Raw genomic sequence first — 15910 nt, forward strand, 5'->3', positions numbered from 1 at the left:
GTAAGAAGATATGATTTAATAAGTAAAATAGTCTTTTAGTTTGGATAAAAACAGAGCAAGTGAACGTTTCATTTTAATTATTTAATAGCAATACAAATTGACAGAGCATTTTTCCTATTAAAATTATTTGCTTTATTAATTGAAAACTCTTTTAAAATTTTATTTTATTGTGGTAAGAACATTTAGAAAGAGATCTGCCATCTTAACAAATTTTTTAGTGACAATACAATACTGTTAATTGTAGGGACAATGTTGTACAGCAAATATCTAGAACTTATTTATCTTGCATAAGTGAGACTTTATGCCTGTTGATTAGCAACACTCTTATTTTCTCATCCCCCAGCCTCTGGCAAACACCATTCCACTCTCTGATTCTATGAGTTTAACTATATTAGATACTTCATATAAGTGGAATCAGGCAGTATTTGTCATTCTTGCACTGACTTATTTCAGTTAGTAAAATGTCCTCAAGATTCATCCATGTTGTTGCATATTGCAGGATTTCCTTCATTTTTAAGAACAAATAATATTCCACTGCATGTATATACGTCACTTCCCTTATCTATTCATCCATTCATGAATATATATGTTGTTCTCACACCTTGGCTATTGTGAGTAGTGCTTCAGTGAACATTGGCATGCAAAACATTGGAAAGATTCTGATTTTTTTTTTTTTTTGGTGGGGGCAGGGGTAAACACCCAGAAGTGAGACTGTTAAATCATGTGGTAGTTCTATTTTTAACTTTTTGAAGAATCACTATACAGTTGGCTATAGTGGCTGCATCATTTTACATTCCCATCAAGAGGGTGCAATGGTTTTCATGTCTCTGCATACTCACCAAAATTTGTCTTTTTTTTTTTTTAATATTTGCCATCCTAACAGATGTGAGGTGATACATCATTGTGGTTTTGATTTGCATTCCCCTGATGACTAGTGCATTGAATATTTTTTCATATACCTGTTGGCCATTTGGATGTTTTCTTTGGATAAATATCTACTCAAGTCTTAGCCCATTTTTTAATCAGATTATTTATTTATTACTATTGAATTATAGGAGTTCCTTATATATTTTGGAAATTAATCCCTTATCCAATATAATGTTTGTGAATATTTTCTCCCATTCATTGCCTTTTCACTTTGCTGATTGTTTCTTTTGCTGTGCAGAAGGTTTCTAGTTTGATGTAGTTCAACTTTTTATTTTTGCTTTTTTTATCTGTGGTTTTGGTGTCATCTCCATGAAATCATTGCCAAGACCAATGTCATGAAGGTTTTTCCTGTGTTTTCTTTTAGGAATTTTACAGTTTCAGGTTTTACATTTAGATCTTTAATCTATTTTGAGTTGACTTTTGTGTATGATGTAAGATGAGTCAAATTTCATTCTTTTGCCTATGAATATCCAATTTTCCCATTACCATTTGTTGAAAAGACAATCTTTTCCCCATTGTGCATTTTTGCCTCTCTTGTCAAAGATCAATCAACCATGTATGCATGGATTCATTTCTGGGCTGTCTATTCTGTTTTGTTGGTCTCTATCGTCTGTCTTTATGCCAGTGCCATACTGTTTCAGTTATTGTAGTTTTATGATATAGCTTGAAATCAGGAATTGTGATGTCTCCAGCTTTGTTCTTCTTCCCCAAGATTTTCTTTGCTACTCAGAATCTTTGTGGTTCCATATGAATTTTAGGATATTTTTCTCTTTCTGTTAAAAATTTTTAAAAAAAACCTGCCATTAGGATTTTGATAAGGATTGCATTAAATCTGAACCACTGAGTATTATGGGTATTTCAACAATATTGTCTTATCCATGAACACAAGATGTCTTTCCATTTTTTATTTTTGTATATTCTTTAATTTCTTTCATCAGTGTTTTGTAGTTTTCAGTGTTAAAGTCTTTTACTTCCTTAATTAAGTTTATCCCTAAGCATTTTATTCTTTTTGGTGGTATTGTAAATGAAATTGTTTTTTTAGTTTCCTTTTCAGATAGTTCATTTTTAATGTATGATATACTACTGATTTTTGTATGTTGATTTTTTTTATCCCACAACTTGACTGAATTAGTTTATTAGTTCTAACATTTTTTTTTGTGGAGTCTTTGGGTATTTCTATGTACAAGAGCATGCCATCTGCAAACAGGGACAATTTTACTTCTTTTTTCCAACTTAGGTGAATTTTGTTTCTTTTTCTTGCCTAGTTGCTCTGGCTAGGACTTCTGGTACTATGTTGAATAGAAGTGATCAACCTGATCTTAGAGAAAAAGTTTTCAGTTTTTCCCAAATGTTTACAATATTAGCTGTAAGCTTTTCATATACGGCCTTTATTAACAGGGCATTTTTAAGGCAAATTTATATAATACTTAGAACAAAGAGAAAACTTGAAATTCTCCTAAATTATCCTCTGATTATTACTCATTAACAACTTGCATACACTTTTAATCTAAAGATAGAATCAGTCCTTGTATTGATTTTTTTTCCCCAAAGGCTAAAGATTTTTAAAAAACAGATAAGAGGCACCAGTCCCAATTTAACTAGAGATGGAAATGAAAACTGTGCTCTGCAAAAGGGCTTAGACTATAACGTTACTGACAGGTGCAAATATGAGGGCAAGCAGTTTTCTGGCATCATTCATTTCAATTCAATACTATATTAGTTAAATATTCTTTATATAATCTTTTAAGTAACATGTTCTTGTTTTAAGCATTGATGCCTGTGTTTGTTTTCTATTGCTTATAAAAAATCTTAGCCACTTAAAAAATATACATTTATTATCTCACAATTTCCATGGCTCAGGAGTCAGGGCACAGCTTAACTGTGTCCTCTGCTCAGGCTCTTACAAAGCTTCAATCCAAGTATCAGCAGGGGCTGCAGTGTCATCAGAGGCTCAACTGTAAGTCTTAGTTTTCAACATATCTACAAAGATTAAATTGTATTCTTTTTGATTAGTTATGGTTTTTAGGGATTTATAAAAATTTTCATAAATTTTAAATATTACAATTATTATTATTGTTAATGAGAGAGAAACTTAACAAAACCATCATGTTCAAAATCACCTAACTCTTTGAATTTGTATTTCTTGTTTCTTTATTGCATCATCTTATTCTTCAGTCATTAAAGTTTTGTCACCACTTTATATTCTCAGTCCAATTTCCTACTCTACTTTGAAATTATTCAAGGGAGAGTTTCCACTATTTCCTGGGAAACTATTTGCCGCTGTAAAATACCTCACACTTAGGAATTTTTCTCCTTATTCTGTCTAGTTTTCCCTTTGCTCTATCTTGTCTCATTACATCTCCTGCAATAGCACATTGCAGGCTTTTATCTAATTTTCAATGCACTGTCATCTGCTCATCTTTTTTTTAGTTCTGCTGTTTATCAAGCAGTTCTTTCCCAAAGAATCACTTTGCTTTGGAATTTATGTGCCAGGTGTATGATACTAACTTGCAATGCTGCCAGATGAATCTTGATTAATTTTATTTTTAACCTTGCTTTAAATTTATAGAACAGCACATCAAAATGCGTTGAACAGCAGGAGTAAAACACCTTTTTTTGTGGAGAAAAATAGAAAAGCATATATATAACCTATTTTATTTATACATAAATATAGAGTTGCTCTTCTACAGGTGGTTGTCTGCAGATGATTACCAAGAGGAAGGTACTAGAAGATAATGGAAATTAATACACTTAGCACAGCAGAAAACATTTAGCCTTTTAGATATACTTTAGGAAGAATCTCTTAATGGATGTGCTTGCAAAGTGTGATTCTGAACAGCAAAGCAAAAGCTAGCATCACCATTATTGAGACAATGTCCCACTTCAGGCATCCAAATGCTAAAATCTAACAGATATAACTCTAACTCTTAAAATCACAAAATTCCTTTTATAAATTTTCAAACATAGGGAAGAGTATTCTCTGGAAGAATGAGAAATTTTTTTCTGTTTGTTTTCATCTGAAACCTATTTTATATAATATTAGCCTTTGAAAATATCTTTATGCATACACATTTGAATACTTTAATTTTTTAACTTAATAAATAGCTATCTGATATAATTCCCTTTTGTTTAAAACCTGAATATTTTTAAAGTTGACAGTAATAACAAGAATTAAATCATATCTTATTTGTCATAAAGGCAAGAGTTTAAATATAATGCCTGGTGCCAAAAATCAGGTAAATAGGTCAAAACAGAAAATATATATATATATAGTGGGTATGTTTTCTCCAGTGCCTGGTAACAATATTCAAGGACAATATGACCAATTTAATTAGGAATATGTTATAGTAAAACAGAATCTAATACATTTTTATCCAAGAAAATAAATGTTCTCTGTCATGATTTTGGCAAGTTTATCCAGATCTGTTTAAATACTCCCAATGACTCAGACTCCCTTACTTCACAAGACCATTTCTTATAGTGTTGAGTTGTTCTATTTTTATATCTTATAAAATTTTATTTTTACAGAGAATAAAACTGCCTCTGTAGACAATCTATTCGTTAACCCTACTTTCACCTTGGAACTATTATTTATATACCTGTTTCTTACATATTACCTTCCTACAAATGTTTAAAAATTATTTTAACAAAAGAAATGTTCAAGTTAAATTCTAGAATTTTCTCCAGTAATTTCCAATATGCTCTTCTGCACACAATCTTGTTGACCATTACCCTGATTATGAGTAGAGCTTAAAATCATGCACAGTTGCATAGGCTAAGATTACAATACATATTCTTTTATGTTTATGTTCTGTCAACTAAAACCTTATTTTACTTTCTGATATAAAGCTCTCAAGATATGTCTTTTGATTGTGAAATTTATATTTGACATTTTTATAACCTTTGTGCTGAATTTAGGGAATGTTTTTGAATCTGTATTATTTTATCCAACATGTTAGTTATTTCTCTTAGCTGTTTTTATTAATAAGCATATGCATTCCCATATGTCTTTAGGCAAATCATTTACCCATATTTAGTTAAATATAATCACTTTATTAGAAAAATAAAATCAGTTTCCATATCTAGTTAAAGAAAGATAATCACATTGTCCCAGCCTTCAGCACAGGGCTATGATGAGGATTAAATGAGAGCTCACAAATGAGCTCTTTGTGAACTATAAAATGCAATACAATGTCAGGAATTATTATTATTCCTCTGAGTTAATATACCAAAAGCCAAAGAGCCCCGTTTATGTAATTAAAGCTTGCACTAATCCATTAATTAATAAGCATTAGGTATATTTGCTCAACCAGTTAAAATGTACCCAAATGTGTTTGTATTTGGTCCAAGTTTCTCCCTTTTTATCATAAAGATATTGTAGCAGAGAGTCAAATGCCTTGTTGAAATCAAGGTATAAAATGTATATATTTCCCTGAATTTTACATTTCATTCCTTTATCATTCATTCAGTTAGTTGGTTAGTCAAAACCAGTAAACATTATTTTGGACCTCTCCTTTCACATCCTTCTCAGCAGTTTCACAACTCGTCAAAGAATCAATGGGAAAAATGCCTGCAAGCTTTACTTATTCCACTTTCTCTTTTCAACTTTCTTTACTTTATCTAATGTTTTTAAATTTTTTATGCAAATAGATAAGCACAGTACATGTTTCTCCTTTTTAGACTCTTTAAATTTTGTTTCCAATTTCAAAGATAGCTCTTCTTTTTTCTTTCATTTAATAGTGACTGTAGGTGAATTCTTCTCAACGAGCAAGAGGTATGGTATCACACTGAGAAGATATGAGGATTAAACATAGCTTTTAAATAAACTTTCATCCAGCTAGTTTTTTCTCTTGGAAAAGATGAGTTATAAAAAGTGATTTTATCAATTTTTAATAAAAATTTATTTCTGATATATCCTGTAGCACCTATCATAATAATTACTCTCAAAAAATTAACATTCTTTGTTAATAATCATCACTTGGACAGAAACAAATATATATATTTAAAAAAAACCTAACATGTATTTTGACAAATGTCAAAGTTCTACTTGTCATTGTCTCGCTCAAAACTAAACTAAAACCATAGCATTAATTACAATATTTGTGCTCTTTTAGCTGGAGAGTATCAAACTACTCTAGATGGGTAAACAAAGCAATCAACACTTTATAAACTAACAACCAACTTCAAATTCCATATTTTATCTAAATTGACATTTGTTAAATTTTTATTGTAGTGTGACTTGTATACACACAATCATATTTAATGCATCAAATGTAATTTTACCATTGGTTTAAAAATTCATTCACTCATTCTCCCCCCAAATATTTATTGAATGCCTACAATGCTCCATGTACTATTTTAGGCACTTGGAATATAGCATTAAACAAATTAGCAAGCAAATAAATACATAAAACTCCCTGCCCTGATGGAGCTTCCATTCCATCAGAGAGACACAGACAATTATAAATTAGCAAAATAAATTAGAAAAACATATGTTCAAAAGTGGTAAATGCTATGAAGAAAAATAAAGCAGGTTGAGGAGGTGGAGAGTGTCTGAAGTGGGAAGGGGCAGGTTGTAATTTTAATTGTGACAGGATAAAGTAAGGTCACCATTGATCTCATTAAGAAAATGACATTTGAGCAAAATCTTAAAGAAAGTGAGAGAGTTAGCTATATGGATGATAGGAAGAGGAAGCTACTAGAGCAGAGGCCCTAGGGTGGGGGCATTTTTGGTTTGAGGAGGGAGACTAGTGTGACTGGAGCCCCGGGGAGAGAGGAGCAGTGGAGGTGGGGCTAGAGACTTAAGGAAAGCAAAGTCATGGAAAGTCTTTTAGAACATTGCAAGAACTTTGGCTTTTACTCTGAGGGGCATGGGGAGTCAAGGAATAGTTATAATCAAAGGTTGTATTCATTTTCATTTCTACTGCAAAGGATTTCTCTGCCTGAAAGCAGATTTAAGTGGGCATTGGTAGATAAAGGAGCACAATATTACAGACCATTGTAATAATGCCAATGAGAGATGGTGATGACTTATATTAGGATAAAATCAGTGGAGGGGGGGTCAGAAGTAATCACAGTCTAAGTGTTTGAAAATAATTCAAATACAGTAAAAAGTAAAAATAGTAGTATGATGAACCTCATATATCCATCACCAATAAAGAAGAATTATCAATATTTTGCCATATTTGCTTTATCCCTCTTTATCATTTTCTTCCTTACAAAGTGTTTTAAAGCAATTCCTAAATATCTTGTAATTTTCCCCCTAAGTGATTTAATAAAATTTCCCAAAGCTACAGAGTTATCATGACCAGCAAAAGTAATGATATTCCTTAGTATCCTCTAATATCATAATCAGATTTCCATAATCAAACTTCATTCAGTTGTTTTAAAATGTATTTATACAGTTGCTTTCTTGAAATCAAGATCTAAACAAAATTTTTACATGGCTTTTTGTTTTATTGTGTCTCTTAGATCTCTTTATTGTAGAACAGATGCCAGTTAACTTATTTTAAGTGAGTACCTAGTAGACAACATATAGTTGGATCATACTTATAAAAAATTTATTCTGCCAATTTTTGCCTTTTAATTGGGCAGTTTAATCCATTTAAACTTAAGTAATTAGGGATAAGAAAGAATCTCTGTCATTTGCTATTTGTTTTGGATGTGTCTTTGTTGTTGTTTTTCATTTCCTCCATTAGTGCATTATTTGTGCTTATTTGATTCTTGATTCTTTATAGTGTACAGTTTTTATTCTGTTTTCCTTTCCTTTCTTTAAGTTATTTTCTTATTGGTTTCCCCGGGGACTATAATTAAACTTTTAAACTTATTACAATCTATTTTGTACTAATACCACCTTATCTTCAATAGTGTACAAAATCTCTTCTCCTATACAGCTCTGTCCCTCCCCATTTATATTGCTATTGTCACAAATTACATCTATATGCATTGTTGCCCATTAACATAGATTTTAAATTAATGTTTTATGTATTTGTGTTTTAAATCACATAGAGAAATAAAAGGGGAGTTAAAAAATACAATAGGGTTTCCCTGGTGGCACAGTGGTTGAGAATCTGCCTGCCGATGCAGGGGACACGGGTTCGTGCCCCAGTCCAGGAAGATCCCACATACTGCAGAGCGGCTGGGCCTGTGAGCCATGACCACTGAGCCTGCGTGTCCAGAGCCTGTGCTCCACAACGGGAGAGGCCACAACAGTGAGAGGCCCCGTGTACTGCAAAAAAAAAAACCAACAACAATAATACTGGCTTTGTATTTATTACATAATTACCTGTACCAGTGTTCTTTATGCTTCGTATGACTTCACATGGCTGTTCAACGTCATTTTATTTCATCCTGAAGTACTTTCTTTAGCATTTCTTATAGGGCAAGTCTACCAGGGACTAACACCCTCAGCTTCTATTTTTCTGGAAATATCTTACTTTCTTCTTCATTTTTGAAAGATAGTTTTGCCACATATAGAATTCATTTTTTTCTTTCAACACTTTAAATATGTTATTCCACTGCCTTCTGACCTTCATGGTTTCTGCTGATTAATTGGCTATTACTCTTATTGAGGATTCCTTGTATATGACAAATTGCTACTCTCTTGCTTCTTTCAGGATTCTCTCTTTGTCTTTCAACAGTTTGATTATAAAATGCCTCGGTGTAGATCTCTTTGTGTTTATCCTTCTTGGAATTTGTTGAGCTTCTTGGGTATAAAGGTTCATGTCTTAACAAATTTGGGAGGTTTTAGGCTATTATATTTTCAAATATTCTTTCTGACATTTGCCCTCTATTCTCTCTTTCTGGGACTTCCATTATGTTTATGTTGGTACCCTTGGTGGTGTTGCACAGGTATCTTAAATTCTGTTCATTTTTCTTCATTCTTTTTTCTTTCTGCTCCTCAGAGTGGATAATTTCAGTCTTCAAGTTTGCCAATTCTATTCTGCCTGCTCAAATATGCTGTTGAAAAGCTCAAGTGATTTCTTCATTTTAGTTAATATACTTTTCAGCTCTCGAAATGTTTTCTTCTTTTTTATATTTTCTATCCCTTTATTGATATTCTCCATTTGTTAAGACATCTTTCTCCTGGCTTCCTTTAGCTCATTTATCATAGTTAACACTTAGTAAGTCCAATGTGTCTGCTCCCTTAGGGACAGTTTCTATGAAATTCTCCTGTGAATGGATTATATTTTCCTGTTTCTTTTCATACTCCATAATTTTTGGTTGAAAACTGCACAATTTGACATATTATAATGTAGTAACTCTGGAAATTATATTATTCTTGTCCTCATGGTTTGTTTTTATTGCTATGTGTGTTATAGCTCTTTGTTTAATGACTTCTAAAGTATTATTTGTAAAGGTTGTATTCTTTGTCATGTGTGGTCTTTGAGATCTCTGCTCCTTTAGCTTGTGGTTAGACGAGATAGAGTTTTGACAGAAATTTCCTTGAACACCTGGAGTTAAAGAAACAAGAAACAAATAAACAAATAAACTCTTCTAGTCTGCAAATTGGCTTGATGTTGGTGTACTTGTTTAATGTTTAGCCAGCCTGTTTACAATTATGCTTTAGCCTTCACTTACAGCTTTTACTGAGCCAGAGGTGAAAACTTAAGGTCTTCTCAAGGTCTTTCCTGAACATGAGTCCTGCCCATGACATGGACATAGCTTTCTAAATACCCTAGTATTTAAATACCCAAGGAAATTTTTCACTGCCCTAATTTTCCAAAAAAATATATCTTCCCCTTTCAATGTCCCCTCTGTGACCTGAGGGTGTTCTACTTAGGAAAAACAAAGACAGGTGCCTTGCATCAGTCCTGATCAGTCCTCAGACAGATCAAACAGAGAAACACAATTCTTTGAGAAGAAGGTCTGCTATGCTGTCTCTGGAATTACGAATGAGGATTCAACACTGGGAAGATTAACTGCCATCTTCAAGACCACAGTAGACCCAAGGAAGGAGGTGTTGCAAGGACAAGTAAAATGACACAAAGGTCTTCTGCCATATCTTGGCTTCCTCTTTCTTCATTAAACCTTTGTTTGGTTGATGTGGACCTTTACCTATTTTTTCAGAATTTTAACAGTGGTAATTCTGACCGTTTTCGGAGATATCTATACCAGCATTTTTACTGACATTATTTCCTTCACTTAAAATTTAATTATATGTCTCTGATTATGAGTCTTTTTATACCTTCTATAAACTGTTCACAATTTTTGCCCATTTATCTATCAGGCTGGATATATCTTGAAGAAGCAGGAGAGTGTGGCAAAAAAAAAAAAAAGCCAATTGTCCTCAGCCAGTGTCCATAAAACAAGAATCCCTAATTTTTATTTAAATAAAAATAATACAAGAATCCCTGCCATAATACAAGAATCCCTAATTTTTATTTATTTTTATTTTTTCCCAGTTTTTAATTTTATTCTATGGACATACACCTACAGTCAAAATGTATTTCTAATGTTAGTATATTTTTTTTACTTCTCAATTAACCATGCCTTTTTTAGAAAACAAATATATTAACATAAACAAAAAGAAGAAAATAAAGTCATCTACAACTGTACAACTTAGAGGTAACAACTATAAGCATGTAGGTATAAAACACTCTATAATTTTTAACATGAAATATCAAAAAAGTGACCATACTTGTACAGATTTGTAATAGAGAATGATTTTTTAAGATTGATATGCTTAATTGAGCAAAAATGTAAAAATATTCTATTTATAAAAACATCACAACATTTCAGCAAATGATGCTGGAAAAATTAGATACCCATAAACTGAAAAAGTGAACCTTGACCCATATATCTCATCATGTGAAAAAATTAACTCAAAATATATCATAGATCCAAGTGTAAAACCTAAAACTGTACAACTTCTAGAAGAAAATACAAGATACAATCCTTGTGACTTTGTCTTAGGCAAAGATTTCTTTTTTTTATTGTGGTTAAATACATATAACATAAAATTTACTATCTTAATCATTTTTAAGTATACATTAGTTAGACCAATGGCTGACTAGAATAAAGTCTAAATCTCCCAGCCTCTCTTGCAGCTAAGTTTAGAGAGATGATTAAATTCTGGGCAATGTGATGTTTGCAAAAATAATGTGAGCAATTCTTAATTTTACCCTTTAAAGGAAGGGGTATGAATTTCTTATTCCATTCTTTCCTCCATTCCATTGCCTGGAATGTGAATGTGATGATGGTACATTTGGGACCATACAAGATAAGGGCAGTTTTCTTTTTTTTCTTTTCTTTTTGTGGTAATAAACAAGAATATCTTTATTCTTAAGAAATCCCACTGAAGTTTTTAGGGGTGAAGGCCATGATGTATGCAATTTACTCTCAGACTGTTCACAAAAAGGATATACTTGTTATTTGTGCTATTCTTATTTTTGCAGGATAAGGGCAATTTTCCATCATGAAGCAATAGCATAGTAAATGCAAGGTCCTTAGAAAACTTTATGGAGCATACCTGCCAAACCAGACTTTAATCTATTTTCATTTCATTACATGAAAGGAAAGGATATTTCTAACTCATTTAAGCCACTGTTATGTGGGTTTCTTTCTCATACAACATATCCTATATCCCAACTACACAAGATCCACTGAGGATGGTTCTAGTTGTCAGCAGTTATTAACATTAGAAGATCAAGTAGACCTGACATCTAAAGAATTCATTAAGGACAACATGCAAAATGAATATATAATTACTCGTACCTCTAACAACATTTTAATTATTTATTAGAATGAAAGAAAATAAATAGAAAAGAAAGAAAAATCCTGGTAATAAGGACAATCTTGTTTATATTTAAAATACACAGATTTTCAGGAAATGTGAATTTTTTTTATTGCTGGCATGGCGTAGTCAGAATTAGGATATAAGAGTAAAGAAGCAAAGTTAAAGCTAAATTGTTTGCTACTTAAAAAAATAAGGGAGAAGATGTCAGCAGTATAAAAGATTAGAGCCAGTGAGGTTTGGAGAGAGAGTAGGGAAAAGATTAAGAAAGAATCAGTAACCAAGAAGTTACTCTGGGAATAGAGAGATGAAAAAGATGTTTGGAGAAAAAGTAAGAAATACTATATGATGTAACTTCTACCTTCCCACTTAATCTTCAGTAAAATCTAAATAGTTCACTATCATTATAGAAATCATAATTGCCATTTAATAATACAAAGACATATTGAATTCTGATTTAACACTGTATAGATTGCATGAAAACACATTCTCTCTAGAGAGGTTCAATCAGATCTGTATTACATAGTATGTAATTACATACTGAATTACACAGTATGTATACACAGTTATAAATTCTAGGTATACAAATGTAAACAAGATAAAAATATGCATCCTCCAAGATTTCCCAATCTAAAAAGTCATAAAATAAAGCAAAAAGTGACAAAACAATGTAACGAATGTTGGATACTAGGGATATGTAAAGGGTGCTAAGACAGTGCAGGTGAGAGAAAGACTAAATCTAGTCATAGGGTAGGGAAAGAGGAAGTATCAAATTATTTCAGGAGGTAATACTTTTGTGGAGGCAGGTTGGAATCCTTCATGGAGTGAAGGAAAAAAACCCTAGGTAAAAGGAATAACAGCTACTTACAAATGTATAGAGGTATGAGCCAGTCAGACAGAGAAAGATAAATAACATATGATATCACTTATACGGGGCATCTAAAGAAAAAAAGTGTATAATTGAACCTATTTACAAACCAGAAATAGACTCTCAGACATAGAAAACAAACATGGTTACCAAAGGGGAAAGGAGGGGGAGGGATAAATTAAGAGTTTAGGATTAACATATCATCTACATGCTACTATATATAATATAGATAAACAACAAGGACCTACTTATAGCACAGGGAACTGTATTCAGTATCTTGTAAAAATCTGATGTAGAAGAATCTGAAAAAGATGTATATATATATATATATATATATATATTTGTATATATAGACCTGAATCACTTTGCTGTACACCTGAAACTGACACAGCATTGTAAATCAACCATACTTCAATACTTTTTTTCTTTTTAATTTTTGGCCACGTTGAGCAGCATGAAGGATCTTAGTTCCCCAACCTGGGATCGAACCTGCATCCCCTGCAGTGGAAGTGCAGAGTCTAACCACTGGACTGCCAGGAATGTCCCCCAAAAAAATTTTTAAAGGGTATGAGCCAACATTTCACCTCAGTGGCCTACAAGTGGTTTAGTATTGTGAGAGTCCAGGATTTTTAAGGGGGACTGAAAAGAGATGCATTGAGAGAGTTGTACACTTTTTCAAGACATCTTAAGGACTTTTTAATTCTCCTTTCATGTGGAAGAATGAAAACAATATGTTCACTTATTTATAAAACAAAGCTTTTCCTAAGCATCTATTTGTTCCAGATACCGTTTAGATAAAAACATATGGAGGGAGTAACCTGATATCTCAACTGTGTCAAATGTTATTGATAAGTCAAATAAGATGATTTGCAATGAAACATTGATTTTGGCAAGATGAAGGTCATAATTGGCTTTGACAAGAGCCAATTCAGTAGAGTACTGGAGACTAAAGATTGAAGTGGTTTGAAAAAAGAAAAGGATAGGTGAAGTAAGAGTACTTATAGAAAACTTTTAAGGTATATTGCCATAAAAAGGAGGAGAGAAAGGGTTGGTGAATGGAAAAGTTAAAGGTTAAGGGAGGATTTTAATTTTAGGTTTTATTTTAGTCCAAGTTACACATTCACATAATTCAAACAGTTAAATAATTCAAAAGCCTTCACACAAATGTAATTGTCCCCTGCATATATCACCCCCCATTTTTCAACCTTAAGAAACCTTAGAATCAACTATTTTAGCTGATTCTTTTGGCTTCTTGACTTCTGTGTCTGTACTGGCCTCCTTTGTCTAGATTAGACTATTCCTATCCACTATTTTCCTTTTTTGTTTTCCTCTTTCCCCTTTTCTTTCCTTTTATCTCTCCTCTCAAGTCTCTTTAATCTTATTCTTAATTTTCCTTTTTCAAAAAACTAAGCTCTACCTTACTTTCTTTTCCTTTTCCTTCTTCATTTCCTCTTTATCCTCTTCATCTTCCTTCTTTCTATATCTATCTCTCGCCCCTCACCCCACCTCAGATATGGCCAGCCAAAGTTTTAAAATGTCATATATGTTACACTTCATGAATAAAGACTTTTAGGCCAGGTTCTTATATTTGAGTCAAGCTAGCCAAACAATTATAGTTCTCTTTCTAAGGAGGAAAAATGGGTTTTTGGAATGTCGTATTATCCTTATTTTGTTTCCTTCAGCATCAGTATTATTCAATAGAAATAATAAATAAATGATACACATAGAATATATTTCTAACTAGCTTAAAGACTTCTGAGAATAGGAGGTCTCCTTTACTCAATAGTTATTTCCTTAAGATCAACTACTCTGCCTTATTCATCTATTACCCTAGCACCTAATACTGTGCCTGGTAGGTAATAGCTGCTCAAACTTTTATATAATTGTATTCATAATCCTCCTAGCAAGTAGAGCACAGTGCTAACATATTGACAAACTCTGGAAGTGTCAACTTAAACAATTATAATATGGCTTTTCTTTGCATTTGACTATCTTCCACGTCAAACCTTGATCTTCAAAGTAAAATTATATTTTTAAGAAAATAATACCACCATTAAACTATATGGCATATGTTGTTCTTATGCTCCATTGCGTATTTGATATGACATTCACGTTTACTTAGTAAAATATGTGCCAGATCCTTATGCTACGCTCAAAGGCTAGAAAGAGTGGTTATAAAATAGTGTGATAAGTGCTACAAGAAGCAAAGAAGAATGTCACATTTTCCTGGGGGAGTCTTCATAGGTTTCAGTGAAGTGGTGACTTTTAATCTGAGTCTGAAAGTGTGAGTGGTAGGAGCCCTTTCAATGAGCCCTGATACTCAACACAATCTTTATAACAAACAGTTGCAGGATAAAGTCATAAGTTTTAGTGAGACAAGTAATATATTTTAAAAATACTTCCTCCTTTATTTGAGTGTACTGTGTAAAGAAATATGGACAGCAGGAAACATGCCATCTAGAGACAAGAGCAATTTAAACTGAGCCCACTAAATGTGGGAACATTTTATTCAGAATTTTCACTTAATTTCCTTTTGTTTAAACCATTATTAAGAAATATCCTCCAACTTATCACATGTGAATTTTAAGCCTCAGTGGTATTATGTTTGACACAGACAGATCACTTCTGGGATTATATTAATTTAGGTAGTAGTACCTGTCAGTGAGCATTTGATTGCCCACAATGCAGAAGGATTTACTCATATTATTGATTTGTTGGCAAATATATTGGATGAAAATCCCCTGATATTGCTAGAAGTTGTGCAATCCAATCCAACTCTTATTGGATTTGTGAGCCATTTTCCTCTGTGTTTAGACTTGTGATATCTTTCTATAAATAGAAAAACTCAGGTGTTAACTGCAAAAGAACATTTACTGTTATGCAGGTGTACCCTAGGCTTGTGTCTCTGATGCTCAGTTAGAACAAGTGCTTTGATTCCTTTTCAATTTTAATTTTCTTTTGTCTTTTTCAAACCAGTCAATAGAAGAGAAAGTATAAAATAATTATAAGTATCTAAGCAAAGATAACCCTTTGACCTCTTGAAGACCAAAAGCGTTACATATTACGCTTGGATATTTTTAGGTAAATTATAAAATTTTCTTTCCAAATACATTGCCCTAGATTTGTCTGTGAAAACAAGGCAATTGTATTAAAATTTATTGGACATTTAATTTCAAATAATTTCACATGCCATAGTATATTTAAGCAAATTCTACCTCCAGAACTAGCCAAATCGTCATAAAATCTGTTTTGGTAAATCTGATACTATAGATTTTTTAGCCCACTACTAATGTGTAGCATCTGATATTTCACCATGATGGTAGAATCTTTATTCAAAATTAAGGGCCCAAAGCTGTCAAAACCTAAAACTGCTAGCATTT

The 15910-nt window shown here is 32.3% G+C and overlaps 1 protein-coding gene across 8 annotated transcripts in view; it reads right to left on the reverse strand.

Annotated features, from left to right (window-relative positions):
- Positions 1-1705: 1705 nt before the first annotated feature.
- Positions 1706-15910, reverse strand: part of LOC101288524 (pancreatic alpha-amylase) — an 80746-nt gene continuing 66541 nt past the window's right edge. For 7 of the 8 annotated variants that reach the window (XR_007476733.1, XR_007476738.1, XR_007476713.1 and 4 more), the window contains one exon: positions 1706-9380. The gene's annotated coding sequence lies outside the window, so the exon portion shown is untranslated. Of the gene's footprint in view, positions 9381-12778; positions 12833-15910 lie in introns of all 8 variants that reach the window. The other variant, XR_007476710.1, reaches the window with a different exon arrangement.

Source organism: Orcinus orca, chromosome 1 (genome assembly GCF_937001465.1).
Source record: "Orcinus orca chromosome 1, mOrcOrc1.1, whole genome shotgun sequence".
Lineage (NCBI taxonomy): Eukaryota > Metazoa > Chordata > Mammalia > Artiodactyla > Delphinidae > Orcinus > Orcinus orca.